The sequence below is a fragment of the Amblyomma maculatum genome, chromosome 3, assembly GCF_055883805.1.
Source record: "Amblyomma maculatum isolate TAMU_Amacu chromosome 3, ASM5588380v1, whole genome shotgun sequence".
Lineage (NCBI taxonomy): Eukaryota > Metazoa > Arthropoda > Arachnida > Ixodida > Ixodidae > Amblyomma > Amblyomma maculatum.
In genome coordinates, this window is record NC_139346.1 from 161,021,270 (window position 1) to 161,034,621 (window position 13,352).

Sequence of the window (13,352 nt, forward strand, 5' to 3'; positions counted from 1 at the left end):
CATTGTGTCGTCTTCTCGTCTTGTGTTCCCATCCACGTTTTGTGCTGTTACTTCAGAATGTCACGTGCCTGCCCAATATCTACATAATTGTCACACGAACCACTTTGTGTGCATTTACGACTACTTGCACAACACCATTGCCACCCACTGATGATGAGCAGCTGAACAGCAGTTTTTCACGTACACTCCGCTGCCATTAATTACAAATGCTATCACGCTACGACTTCCCATACCACCCCACCCAACCTCTGTGTGTAATGACTCAACCTTTGGTGCGTTTGCATGTTCTCGGGATACTGGAGAAATCCAAGATATCAATTAGTAGATTCAAGCAACTTAATCTGACATACATCTGGTGAGAATATTACAACTCTATCCATGTATACACAGATCTGTATCACCGCAAGCGTCGCCTACAATTGTGGTGATGCCGCTCAGAACATGACTCATCTTTTTTTTAAGGGCATAATTCTCCACAAACCGCTGCTGAGCTTGTAGCCCCTTGGTAAGAGGCTTTCCACATCTGTGGGAAACTACTTTAGAAGTGGTGTGAATTCACAGTTTCAAAGCCTGCATTACAAATTTTTGGAAGTTTTCAACACCACACCCTTACCAGCCTTTGGCACTACACATCACTGAGTTCCTTATATCTACTTGTGCTCAAGGCCACAAGGTAGTGCTTTAGTGGATCCATACCCACTTGCCAATTATATGCCATTATGCATGCTTTCTCCATAGACTGCATCTAAATGTGGTTTCACACGCAAATATTTATACTTAATTGGACAGGCGGACTGCCCAGAATGTTCCACATGTGACATTACGGAGACTGGAGCGTGTACTAGTGGTGTGTCCCAGTATATGCGTGCAAAACAATAACTCGAGTTACTTCTTTGAAGTGTTTTGGCAACAGGCCTCTCTCAGAGGACTTATTGGCCGGTTGGCCAGAAATGGAAGGCTCTACAGGCAGTGCAGGCTTTCTGCTGCTTCTTGCATGACACAGGACTTGACTCGTGACTGTGGTGCAAGATTCCTGTATATATTTTAATCAAGTCATGACCCTCTTTGTTCTTCTCTTTCTGTAGCAGGTCAGATATTAAACTTTTAAGCCAATCTATCCGCCTTTCCAATCAATAACACTTGCGTGAATGCATTTCTCCTGGATGGTTGATCTGGTAATCACACCATCGTAATGCAAGGACATGGGGCGTATGAGCTTTTGAGGTGAACAATTTTTACCCTAGAAATGTCTTTTAAATGATGTGAAGGATTCTGTATATATTTTAATCAAGTCACGACCCTCTTTGTTCTTCTCTTTCTTTAGCAGGTCAGATATTAAACTTTTAAGCCAATCTATCCGCCTTTCCAATCAATAACACTTGCGTGAATGCATTTCTCCTGGATGGTTGATCTGGTAATCACACCATCGTAATGCAAGGACATGGGGCGTATGAGCTTTTGAGGTGAACAATTTTTACCCTAGAAATGTCTTTTAAATGATGTGAAGGATTCTGAGCTCTGCTCAACATGATCCTCCTCTTTGGAGTCTTCATCAGGTTCTATGGGACTAGATGAGTTCTGTGGAAAAAACGTGATCGAAGTGGAACCAAGGGGCCTGTTCTGGGTGGTACGATATGCTGGTAGGGGCACCTGTTGTGCTGGCCTCACGGTATCGTTCAAAATAAAAAAAAAATCCAAAATGCGCATATTACTGCTATGAGGGCAATCTGGCAGGAAACAATCAAATAGAACTGGTGGCTTCTGCGAGTCGAGTAGTTCTCAAATAAGCATATCTGTAAGGCTACAAATCGCAACTACGTTTACTGCCTTTATCATGCGAGCGAGCTACACTTTTTTTTGCCAATGCACTGAGCCAGCGGTTTTGCGTCGGTACGACGCATCGTTTGAGGTGAGCTTTCTTCGTTTCCGGTCCATGCCGAGGCTTCGAATGACGCCGAGGTTCATTTAGGACTTCCAGTAGAAAGTAGTACGAACACATGAACCCAATCGGTGTGCCAAAACTTGTGAAAGCGAACGTTACTTCCACTCGGAGAAGCCGTGCTGCAATCGATCGCGACGTACACGGTTGGCATAGTGAGCACTCAAACCCGCAACCCACGCCTAAACCCAGAACCTAACGGTGACAGGAAAAATAGGCGAAGTCTGAGCACTGTAGACGTTGTAGGAAGTATGCTTCCTCTTTTTTTTTTCTTTCTTTCTTTTTTTTTTGAGAAAGGTTACGAGAGAGGCGTCGGGAAGGTGGGGGAGCAAAGCTGCGACAACGCGTATGGTGAAAGGGCCACCCAAGTACATTGTAGCAACCTTTTTTTTTTTCGGTTTCCGGCTTTCCGTGTAGTGCCATAGTTCAGGTCATCCGGCCGAAATAAAGGAAGTGAAGCTCGACACGCTATTCTCAGTGATGCAGCGCGGAGGCGAGCAACTAATATACGAGTACGCGCCGCGGCGCCCGCTCCTGAAACACTCCACCCACCACTCGGATTGAACACACTTGTCGATTTCTTTGACCTGGAACCGTATTTAGATCGTATCTTTAATGACGCCAAGAATAATAATAATAATAAAAATTACAGCAGCGGCCGCACAACCAAGTTGTGTTGGTGGTATGAGACTGCTCAAGACGTTGTGCTCCATCACGAATGTTCACAAAAAAAGAAAAAGAAAATAACAACAACAAATTAGATTGGAACCATTGTCATTTGGAGTACCCGGCGGAGCGAGGTATAGCCGTCGTTACCGAAAATCTGAACTTGAGCGTCACCTCTCGCTCTGTTCCAGAGCGCAGCGAGAAGCAGACACCACCCGTAAAGTGGGCTTTACCACCCGTCCTGCTCTGCCGCCGCCGCCGACCGCGCGTCACGTGACAGTATTGTTGAAGAAATGCGTTTGCGTGAGCGAATAATTGATATAATATATTTTTATTTGCTAACTTTAACAGCAACCTATTATTGTATGGGAAATAATGATTATATCTGCGTTTCCAAATGGCTAAACATGACGTAGGCGAGTACTTCTAATTCCGGCCTACAGGGTCGCATGGTCGCTTCAGGAACGCAAAAATGCTTTGATTTCAGAATGGTATTATTAAATGCAGAAGCAATATTTCGACGAGATATTTTGGAATAGGCATACCTAATGTTTACTGAAGCAAGGAAAATTGCAACTGGGCTGCTACATTTTCGTTTCACGACCCCTTTAACATCCGCAGCCGCCATAGCTTACGTTGCGCCGCACGTTCAGCACAAATAAGGACCACTCTGGCAAAAGAAAAAAAATTGCTGCTTAAATTCGATAGCCGCCATAGCCGCTATGTTGCAAGTTCAGCAAGACGGCAACGATGAACGATTCTCGCAAAAAAAAATCTGCCGCTTCTTAACATCCGCAGCCGCCATGCTTACGTTGCGCCGCACGTTCAGCACAAGGACAACTGTGGCAAAAGAAAAAAATTGCATCTTAAATTCTATAGCCGCCATAGCCGCTATGTTGCAAGTTCAGCAAGACAGCAAAGATTAACGATTCTCGCAAAAAAAAAATCTGCCGCTTCTTAACATCCGCAGCCGTCATAGCTTACGTTGCGCCGCACGTTAAACACGAGTAAGGACAACTCTGGCAAAAGAAAGAAAAATTGCTTCTTAAATTTCATAGCCGCCATAGCCTCTATGTTGCAAGTTCAGAAAGACGGCAAAGATGAACGATTCTCGCAAAAAAAATCTGCCGCTTCTTAACATCCGCAGCTGCCGTAGCGTACGTTGCGCCGCACGTTCTGCACAAGTAAGGACAACTCTGGCAAAAGAAAATAAAATTGCTTCTTAAATTCCATAGCCGCCATAGCCACTATGTTGCAAGTTCAGCAAGACGGCAAAGATGAACGATTCGCGCAGAAAAAAACTGCCGTTTCTTAACATCTGCTGCCGCCATAGCTTACGTTGCGCCGCACGTTCAGCACAAGTAAGGACAACTCTGGCAAAAGAAACAAAATGCTGCTTCTTAACGTCCATAGCCGCCATAGCATAAGCTGTGTTGCAAGTTCAGCACGACAGCAAAGATGAACAATTCTCGAAAAAAAAAATTTGCCACTTCTCGCAAAAAAAAACATCAAAATCTGCCGCTTCTTAACATCCAGAGCCGCCATAGCTTAGGCTGCGCCGAACGTTCAGCACAAGTAAGGACAACTCTGGCAAAAGAAAAACAATTGCTGCTACTTAACGTCCATAGCATATGCTATGTTGCAAGTTCAGCACGACGGCAAAGATGAAAGATTTTCGAAAAAAAAACCTGCCACTTCTTAACGTCCGCAGCCGCCATAGCTTACGCTGCTCCGCACATTCAGCACAAGGACAACTGTGGCAAAAGAAACAAAATTGCTGCATCTTAAAGTCCAAAGCCGCCATAGCATACGCTATGTTGCAAGTTAGGCACGACGGCAAAGATGAACGATTCTCGCAAAAAAAAAACAAAATCTGCCGCTTCCTAACATTAGCAGCCGCCATAGCTTACGTTGCGCCGCATGTCCAGCACAACAAGGCAACTCTGGCAAAAGAAAAACAAATTGCTGCTTCTTAGCGTCCATAGCCGCCATACCGTGTGCTATGTTGAGATGTTCAGCACGACGGCAAAGATGAACGATTCTCGCAAAAAAAAACAAAATCTGCCGCTTCTTAACGTTACCAGTCGCCATAGCTTACGCTGCGCCGCACGTTCAGCACAACAAGTAAGGACAACTCTGGCAAAAGAAAAAAAATTGCTGCTTCTTAACGTCCATAGCATACGCTATGTTGCAAGTTCAGCACGACGGCAAAGATGAACAATTCTCGAAAAAAAAATCTGCCACTTCTTAACATCCGCAGTCACCATAGCTTACGTTGGGCCGCACGTTCAGGACAAGTAAGGACAATTCTTGCAAAAGAAAAAAAATTGCTGGTTCCTAACGTGCATAGCCGCCATAGCATATGCTATGTTGCGAGTTCAGCACGACGGCAAAAATGAATGATTCTCGCAAAAAAATCTGCCGCTTCTTAACATCCTTAGCCGCCATAGCTTACATTGCGTCGCACGTTCAGCACAAGTAAGGACAACTCTGGTAAAAGAAAAAATTGCTGCTTCTTAACGTCCATAGCATATGCTATGTTGCAAGTTCAGCATGACAGCAAAGATGAACGATTCTCGCAAAAAAATCTGCCGCTTCCTAACATCCGTAGCCGCCCATAGCTTACATTGCGTCGCACGTTCCGCACAACAAGCAAGGACAACTCTGGCAACAGAAAAAATTGCTGCTTCTTAACGTTCATAGCATATGCTATGTTGCAAGTTCAGCACGATGGCAAAGATGAACGATTCTCGCAAAAAAACAATCTGCCGCTTCTTAACATCCGCAGCCGCCATAGCTTACGCTGCGCCGCACGTTCAGCACAACAAGGACAACTCTGGCAAAAGAAAAAAATTTGCTGCTTATTAACGTCGATAGCCGCCATAGCATACGCTATGTTGCAAGTTCAGCACGACGGCGAAGATGAACGATTCTCGCAAAAAAACAATCTGCCGCTTCTTAACATCCGCAGCCTCCCATAGCTTACATTGCGCCGCACGTTCCGCACAACAAGCAAGGACAACTCTGACAACTGAAAAAATTGCTGCTTCTTAACGTCCATAGAATATGCTATGTTGCAAGTTCAGCACGACGGCAAAGATGAACGATTCTCGCAAAAAAAATCTGCCACTTCTTAACGTCCGCAGCCGCCATAGCTTACGCTGCGCCGCACGTTCAGCACAAATATGGACAACTCTGGCAAAAGAAAAAAATTGCTTCTTAAATTTCATAGCCGCCATAGTCACTATGTTGCAAGTTCAGCAAGACGGCAAAGACAAACCATTCTCGCAAAAAAAAAAATCTGCCGCTTCTTAACATCCACAGCCGCCGTAGCTTACGTTGCGCCGCACGTTCAGCACAAGTAAGGACAACTCTGGCAAAAGAAAAAAAATTGCTTCTTAAATTCCATAGCGGCTATGTTGCAAGTTCAGCAAGACGGCAAAGATGAATGATTCTCGCAAAAAAAATCTGCCGCTTCTTAACATCCGCAGCCGCCATAGCTTACGTGGTGCCGCACGTTCAGCTCAAGCAAGGACAATTCTGGCAAAAGAAAAAAAATTGCTTCTTAAATTCCATAGCCGCCATAGCCGCTATGTTGCAAGTTCAGCAAGACGGCAAAGATGAACGATTCTCGCAAAAAAAATCTGCCGCTTCTTAACATACGCAGCCGCCATAACTTACGTTGCGCCGCACGTTCAGCACAAGTAAGGACAACTCTGGCAAAAGAAAAAAAAATTGCTTCTTCAATTCCATAGCCGCCATAGCCGCTATGTTGCAAGTTCAGCAAGACAGCAAAGATCAACGACTCGCGCAAAAAAAAACTCTGCCGCTTGTTAACATCCGCAGCCGCAATAGCTTACGTTGCGCCGCACGTTCAGCATAAGTAAGGACAACTCTGGCAAAAGAAAAAAAAAATGCTTCTTAAATTCCATATATCCGCTATGTTGCAAGTTCAGCAAGTCGGCAAAAATGAACGATTCTCGCAAAAAAAATCTGCCGCTTCTTAACATCCGTAGCCGCCATAGCTTACGTTGCGCCGCACATTCAGCACAACAAGTAAGGACAACTCTGGCAAAAGAAAAAAATTGCTGCTTCTTAAAGTCAATAGCCGCCATAGCATACGAAATGTTGCAAGTTCAGCAAGACGGCAAAAATGAACAATTCTCGCAAAAAAAAGAAATCTTCCTCTTCTTAACATCCGCAGCCGCCATAGCTTACGTAGCGCCGCACGTTCAGCACAAGTAAGGACAACTCTGGCAAAAGAAAAAAAAAATGCTTCTTAAATTCCATATATCCGCTATGTTGCAAGTTCAGCAAGTCGGCAAAAATGAACGATTCTCGCAAAAAAAATCTGCCGCTTCTTAACATCCGTAGCCGCCATAGCTTACGTTGCGCCGCACATTCAGCACAACAAGTAAGGACAACTCTGGCAAAAGAAAAAAATTGCTGCTTCTTAACGTCCATAGCTTACGCTATGTTGAAAGTTCAGCACGACGGCAAAGATGAACAATTCTCGAAAAAAAAATGCCACTTAACATCCGCAGTCACCATAGCTTACGTTGCGCCGCACATTCAGCACAAGTAAGGACAACTCTGGTGAAAGAAAAAAAAATTGCTTCTTAAATTCCACAGCCGCCATAGCCGCTATGTTGCAAGTTCAGTAATACTGCAAAGATGAACGATTCTCGCAAAAAAAATCTGCCGCTTCTTAACAACCGCAGCCACCATAGCTTACGTTGCGCCGCACATTCAGCACATATAAGGACAACTCTAGCAAAAGAAAAAAATTGCTTAAATTCCATAACCGCCATAGCCACTATGTTGCAAGTTCAGCAAGATGGCAAAGATGAACGATTCTCGCAAAAAAAAAATCTGCCGCCTCTTAACATCCGCAGGCACCGTAGCTTACGTTGCGCCGACATTCAGCACAAGGACAAGTGTGGCAAAAGAAAAAAATGCTGCTTAAGTTCCATAGCCACTATGTTGCAAGTTCAGCAAGACGGCAAAGATGAACGATTCTCGCAAAAAGATAAAAATCTGCCGCTTCTTATCATCCGCAGCCGCCATAGCTTACATTGCGCTGCACGTTCAGCACAAGTAAGGACAACTCTGGCAAAAGAAAAAAAATTGCTGCTTCTTAACGTCCATAGCATACGCTATGTTGAAAGTTCAGCACGATGGCAAAGATGAACAATTCTCGTAAAAAAAATGCCACTTAACATCCGCAGTCACCATAGCTTACGTTGCACCGCACATTCAGCACAAGTAAGGACAACTCTTGCAAAAGAAAAAAAATTGCTGGTTCCTAATGTCCATAGTCGCCATAGCATATGCTATGTTGCAAGTTCAGCACGACGGCAAAGATGAACGATACTTGCAAAAAAATTGCAGCTTCTTAGCATCTGTAGCCGCCATAGCTTACATTGCGCCGCACGTTCAGCTCAACAAGTAAGGAAGCTCTGGCAAAACAAATGGTTGTTCCTAACGTCCATAGTCGCTATAGCATATGCTATGTTGCAAGTTCAGCACGACGGCAAAAATGAATGATTCTCGCAAAAAAATCTGCCGCTTCTTAACATCCGTAGCCGCCATAGCTTACATTGCGCCGCACGTTGAGCACAAGTAAGGGCAACTCTGGCAAAAGAAAAAAAATTGCTGCTTCTTTATGTCCATAGCATATGCTATGTTGCATGTTCAGCACGACGGCAAAGATGAACGATTCTCGCAAACAAAATCTGCCGCTTCTTAAAATCCGTAGCCGCCATAGCTTACGTTGCGCCGCAAGTTCAGCACACCAAGTAAGGACAACTCTGGCAAAAGAAAACAAATTGGTGCTTCTTAACGTCCATAGCATATGCTATGTTGCAAGTTCAGCACGACAGCAAAGATTAAGGATTCTTGCCAAAAAAATCTGCTGCTTCTTAACATCCGCAGGCGTCATAGCTTACGTTGCGCCGCACGTTCAGCACAAGGACAACTCTGGCAAAAGAAAAAAAATTGCTGCTGCTTAACGTCTATAACCGCCTTAGCATACACTATGTTGCAAGTTCAGCACGATGGCAAAGATGAACGATTCTCGCAAAAAAAATCTGCCGCTTCTTAACATCCGCACCCGCCATAGCTTAAGGTGCGCCGCACGTTCAGCAAATCAACTAAGGACTACTCTGGCAAAAGAAAAAGATTGCTGCTTCTTAAAGTCCATAGCCGCCACAGCATACGCTATGTTGCAAGTTCAGCAAGACGGCAAAGATGAACGATTCTCGCAAAAAAAAATCTGCCGCTTCTTAACATCCACAGCCCCGTAGCTTATGTTGCGCCGCACGTTCAGCACAAGTAAGGACAACTCTGGCAAAAGAAAAAAAATTGCTTCTTAAATTCCATAGCCGCTATGTTGCAAGTTCAGCAAGACGGCAAAGATGAATGATTCTCACAAAGAAATTCTGCCGCTTCTTAACATCCGCAGCCGCCATAGCTTACGTTGTGCCGCACGTTCAGCTCAAGTAAGGACAACTCTGGCAAAAGAAAAAAAATTGCTTCTTAAATTCCATAGCCACCATAGCCGCTATGTTGCAAGTTCAGCAAGACGGCAAAGATGAACGATTCGCGCAAAAAAAACTGCTGCTTCTTAACATCCGCAGCCGCCATAGCTTACATTGTGCCGCACGTTCAGCACATGTAAGGACAACTCTGACAAAAGAAAAAAAATTGCTTCTGAAATTCCATAGCCGCCATAGCCGCTATGTTGCAAGTTCAGCAAGACGGCAAAGATGAACGATTCTCGCAAAAAAAAAATCTGCCGCCTCTTAACATCCGCAGGCGCCATAGCTTACGTTGCGCCGACGTTCAGCACAAGAACAACTGTGGCAAAAGAAAAAAAATGCTGCTTAAATTCCATAGCCGCTATGTTGCAAGTTCAGCAAGACGGCAAAGATGAATGATTCTCGCCAAAAAAAAATTTTCCGCGTTTTAACATCCGCAGCCACCATAGCTTACGTTGCGCCGCACGTTCAGCACAAGTAAGGACAACTCTGGCAAAAGAAAAAAAATTACTTCTTAAATTCCATAGCCGCTATGTTGCAAGATCAGCAAGACGGGAAAGATGAACGATTCTCGCAAAAAACAAATCTGCCGCTTTTTAACATCCGCAGCCGCCATAGCTTACGTTGCGCCGCACGTTCAGCACAAATAAGGACAACTCTGGTAAAAGAAAAAAAAAATTGCTTCTCAAATTCCACAGCCGCCATAGCCGCTATGTTGCAAGTTCAGTAATACTGCAAAGATGAACGATTCTCGCAAAAAGATAAAAATCTGCCTCTTCTTATCATCCGCAGCCGCCATAGCTTACATTGCGCAGCACGTTCAGCACATGTAAGGACAACTCTGACAAAAGAAAAAAAATTGCTTCTGAAATTCCATAGCCGCCATAGCAGCTATGTTGCAAGTTCAGCAAGACGGCAAAGATGAACGATTCTCGCAAAAAAAATCTGCCGCTTCTTAACATCCGCAGCCGTCATAGCTTACGTTGCGCCGCACGTTCAGCACATATAAGGACAACTCTGGCAAAAGAAAGAAATTGCTTCTTAATTTCCATAGCCGCCATAGCCGCTATGTTGCAAGTTCAGCAAGACAGCAAAGATGAACGATTCTCGCAAAAAAAAAAATCTGCCGCCTCTTAACATCCGCAGGTGCCATAGCTTACGTTGCGCCGACGTTCAGCACAAGGACAACTGTGGCAAAAGAAAAAAAATGCTGCTTAAATTCCATAGCCGCTATGTTGCAAGTTCAGCAAGACGGCAAAGATGAACGATTCTCGCCAAAAAAAAATTTCCCGCTTCTTAACATCCGCAGCCACCATAGCTTACGTAGCGCAGCATGTTCAACACAAGTAAGGACAACTCTGGCAAAAGAAAAAAAAATTGCTTCTTAAATTCCATAGCCGCCATAGCCGCTATGTTGCAAGTTCAGCAAGACGGCAAACATGAACGATTCTCGCAAAAAAATCTGCGGCTTAACATCCGTAGCCGCCATAGCTTACGTTGCGCCGCACGTTCAGCACAACAAGTAAGGACAACTCTGGCAAAAGAAAAAAAAATGCTGCTTCTTAATGTCCATAGCTTACGCTATGTTGAAAGTTCAGCACGACGGCAAAGATGAACAATTCTCGAAAAAAAAAATGCCACTTAACATCTGCAGTCACCATAGCTTACGTTGCGCCGCACATTCAGCACAAATAAGGACAACTCTGGTGAAAGAAAAAAAAATTGCTTCTTAAATTCCACAGCCGCCATAGCAGCTATGTTGCAAGTTTAGTAATACTGCAAAGATGAACGTTTCTCGCAAAAAGATAAAAATCTGCCGCTTCTTATCATCGGCAGCCGCCATTGCTTACGTTGCGCCGCACGTTCAGCACATGTAAGGACAACTCTGACAAAAGAAAAAAATTGCTTCTGAAATTCCATAGCCGCCATAGCAGCTATGTTGCAAGTTCAGCAAGATGGCAAAGATGAACGATCCTCGCAAAAAAACCTGCCGCTTCCTAACATCCGCAGCCGCCATAGCTTACGTTGCGCCGCACGTTCAGCTCAAGTAAGGACAACTCTGGCAAAAGAAAAAAAATTGCTTCTTAAATTCCATAGCCGCCATAGTCGCTATGTTGCCAGGTCAGCAAGACGGCAAAGATGGACGATTCTCGCAAAAAAAATCTGCCGCTTCTTAACATCCGCAGCCGCCATAGCTTACGTTGCGCCGCACGTTCAGCACAACAAGTAAGGACAACTCTGGCAAAAGAAAAAAAATTGCTTCCTAAATTCGATAGCCGCCATAGCCTCTATGTTGCAAGTTCAGAAAGATGGCAAAGATGAACGATTCTCAAAAAAAAATCTGCCGCTTCTTAACATCCGCAGCTGCCGTAGCGTACGTTGCGCCGCACGTTCTGCACAAGTAAGGACAACTCTGGCAAAAGAAAATAAAATTGCTTCTTAAATTCCATAGCCGCCATAGCCACTATGTTGCAAGTTCAGCAAGACGGCAAAGATGAACGATTCGCGCAGAAAAAAACTGCCGTTTCTTAACATCTGCTGCCGCCATAGCTTACGTTGCGTCGCACGTTCAGCACAAGTAAGGACAACTCTGGCAAAAGAAACAAAATGCTGCTTCTTAACGTCCATAGCCGCCATAGCATAAGCTGTGTTGCAAGTTCAGCACGACGGCAAAGATGAACAATTCAGAAAAAAAAAAATTTGCCACTTCTCGCAAAAAAAAACATCAAAATCTGCCGCTTCTTAACATCTAGAGCCGCCATAGCTTAGGCTGCGCCGAACGTTCAGCACAAGTAAGGACAACTCTGGCAAAAGAAAAACAATTGCTGCTACTTAACGTCCATAGCATATGCTATGTTGCAAGTTCAGCACGACGGCAAAGATGAAAGATTTTCGAAAAAACCTGCCACTTCTTAACGTCCGCAGCCGCCATAGCTTACGCTGCTCCGCACATTCAGCACAAGGACAACTGTGGCAAAAGAAACAAAATTGCTGCATCTTAAAGTCCATAGCCGCCATAGCATAGGCTATGTTGCAAGTCAGGCACGACGGCAAAGATGAACGATTCTCGCAAAAAAAACAAAATCTGCCGCTTCCTAACATTAGCAGCCGCCATAGCTTACGTTGCGCCGCATGTCCAGCACAACAAGGCAACTCTGGCAAAAGAAAAACAAATTGCTGCTTCTTAGCGTCCATAGCCGCCATAGCATATGCTATGTTGAGATGTTCAGCACGACGGCAAAGATGAACGATTCTCGCAAAAAAAAAATCTGCCGCTTCTTAACGTTACCAGTCGCCATAGCTTACGCTGCGCCGCACGTTCAGCAGAACAAGGACAACTCTGGCAAAAGAAAAAAAATTGCTGCTGCTCAACGTCCATAGCATACGCTATGTTGCAAGTTCAGCACGACGGCAAAGATGAACGTTTCTCGCAAAAAAAAATCCGTCACTTCTTAACATCCGTAGCCGCCATAGCTTACATTGCGCCGCACGTTCAGCACAACAAGTAAGGACAACTCTGGCAAAAGAAAAAAAATTGCTGCTTCTTAACGTCCATAGCATATGCTATGTTGCAAGTTCAGCACGACGGCAAAGATGAACAATTCTCGAAAAAAAAAAATCTGCCACTTCTTAACATCCGCAGTCACCATAGCTTACGTTGGGCCGCACGTTCAGGACAAGTAAGGACAATTCTTGCAAAAGAAAAAAAATTGCTGGTTCCTAACGTGCATAGCCGCCATAGCATATGCTATGTTGCAAGTTCAGCACGACGGCAAAAATGAATGATTCTCGCAAAAAAATCTGCCGCTTCTTAACATCCTTAGCCGCCATAGCTTACATTGCGTCGCACGTTCAGCACAAGTAAGGACAACTCTGGCAAAAGAAAAAATTGCTGCTTCTTAACGTCCATAGCATATGCTATGTTGCAAGTTCAGCACGACGGCAAAGATGAACGATTCTCGCAAACAAAATCTGCCGCTTCTTAAAATCCGTAGCCGCCATAGCTTACGTTGCGCCGCACGTTCAGCACAACAAGTAAGGACAACTCTGGCAAAAGAAAACAAATTGCTGCTTCTTAACGTCTATAGCATATGCTATGTTGCAAGTTCAGCATGACAGCAAAGATGAACGATTCTCGCAAAAAAATCTGCCGCTTCCTAACATCCGTAGCCGCCCATAGCTTACATTGCGTCGCACGTTCCGCACAA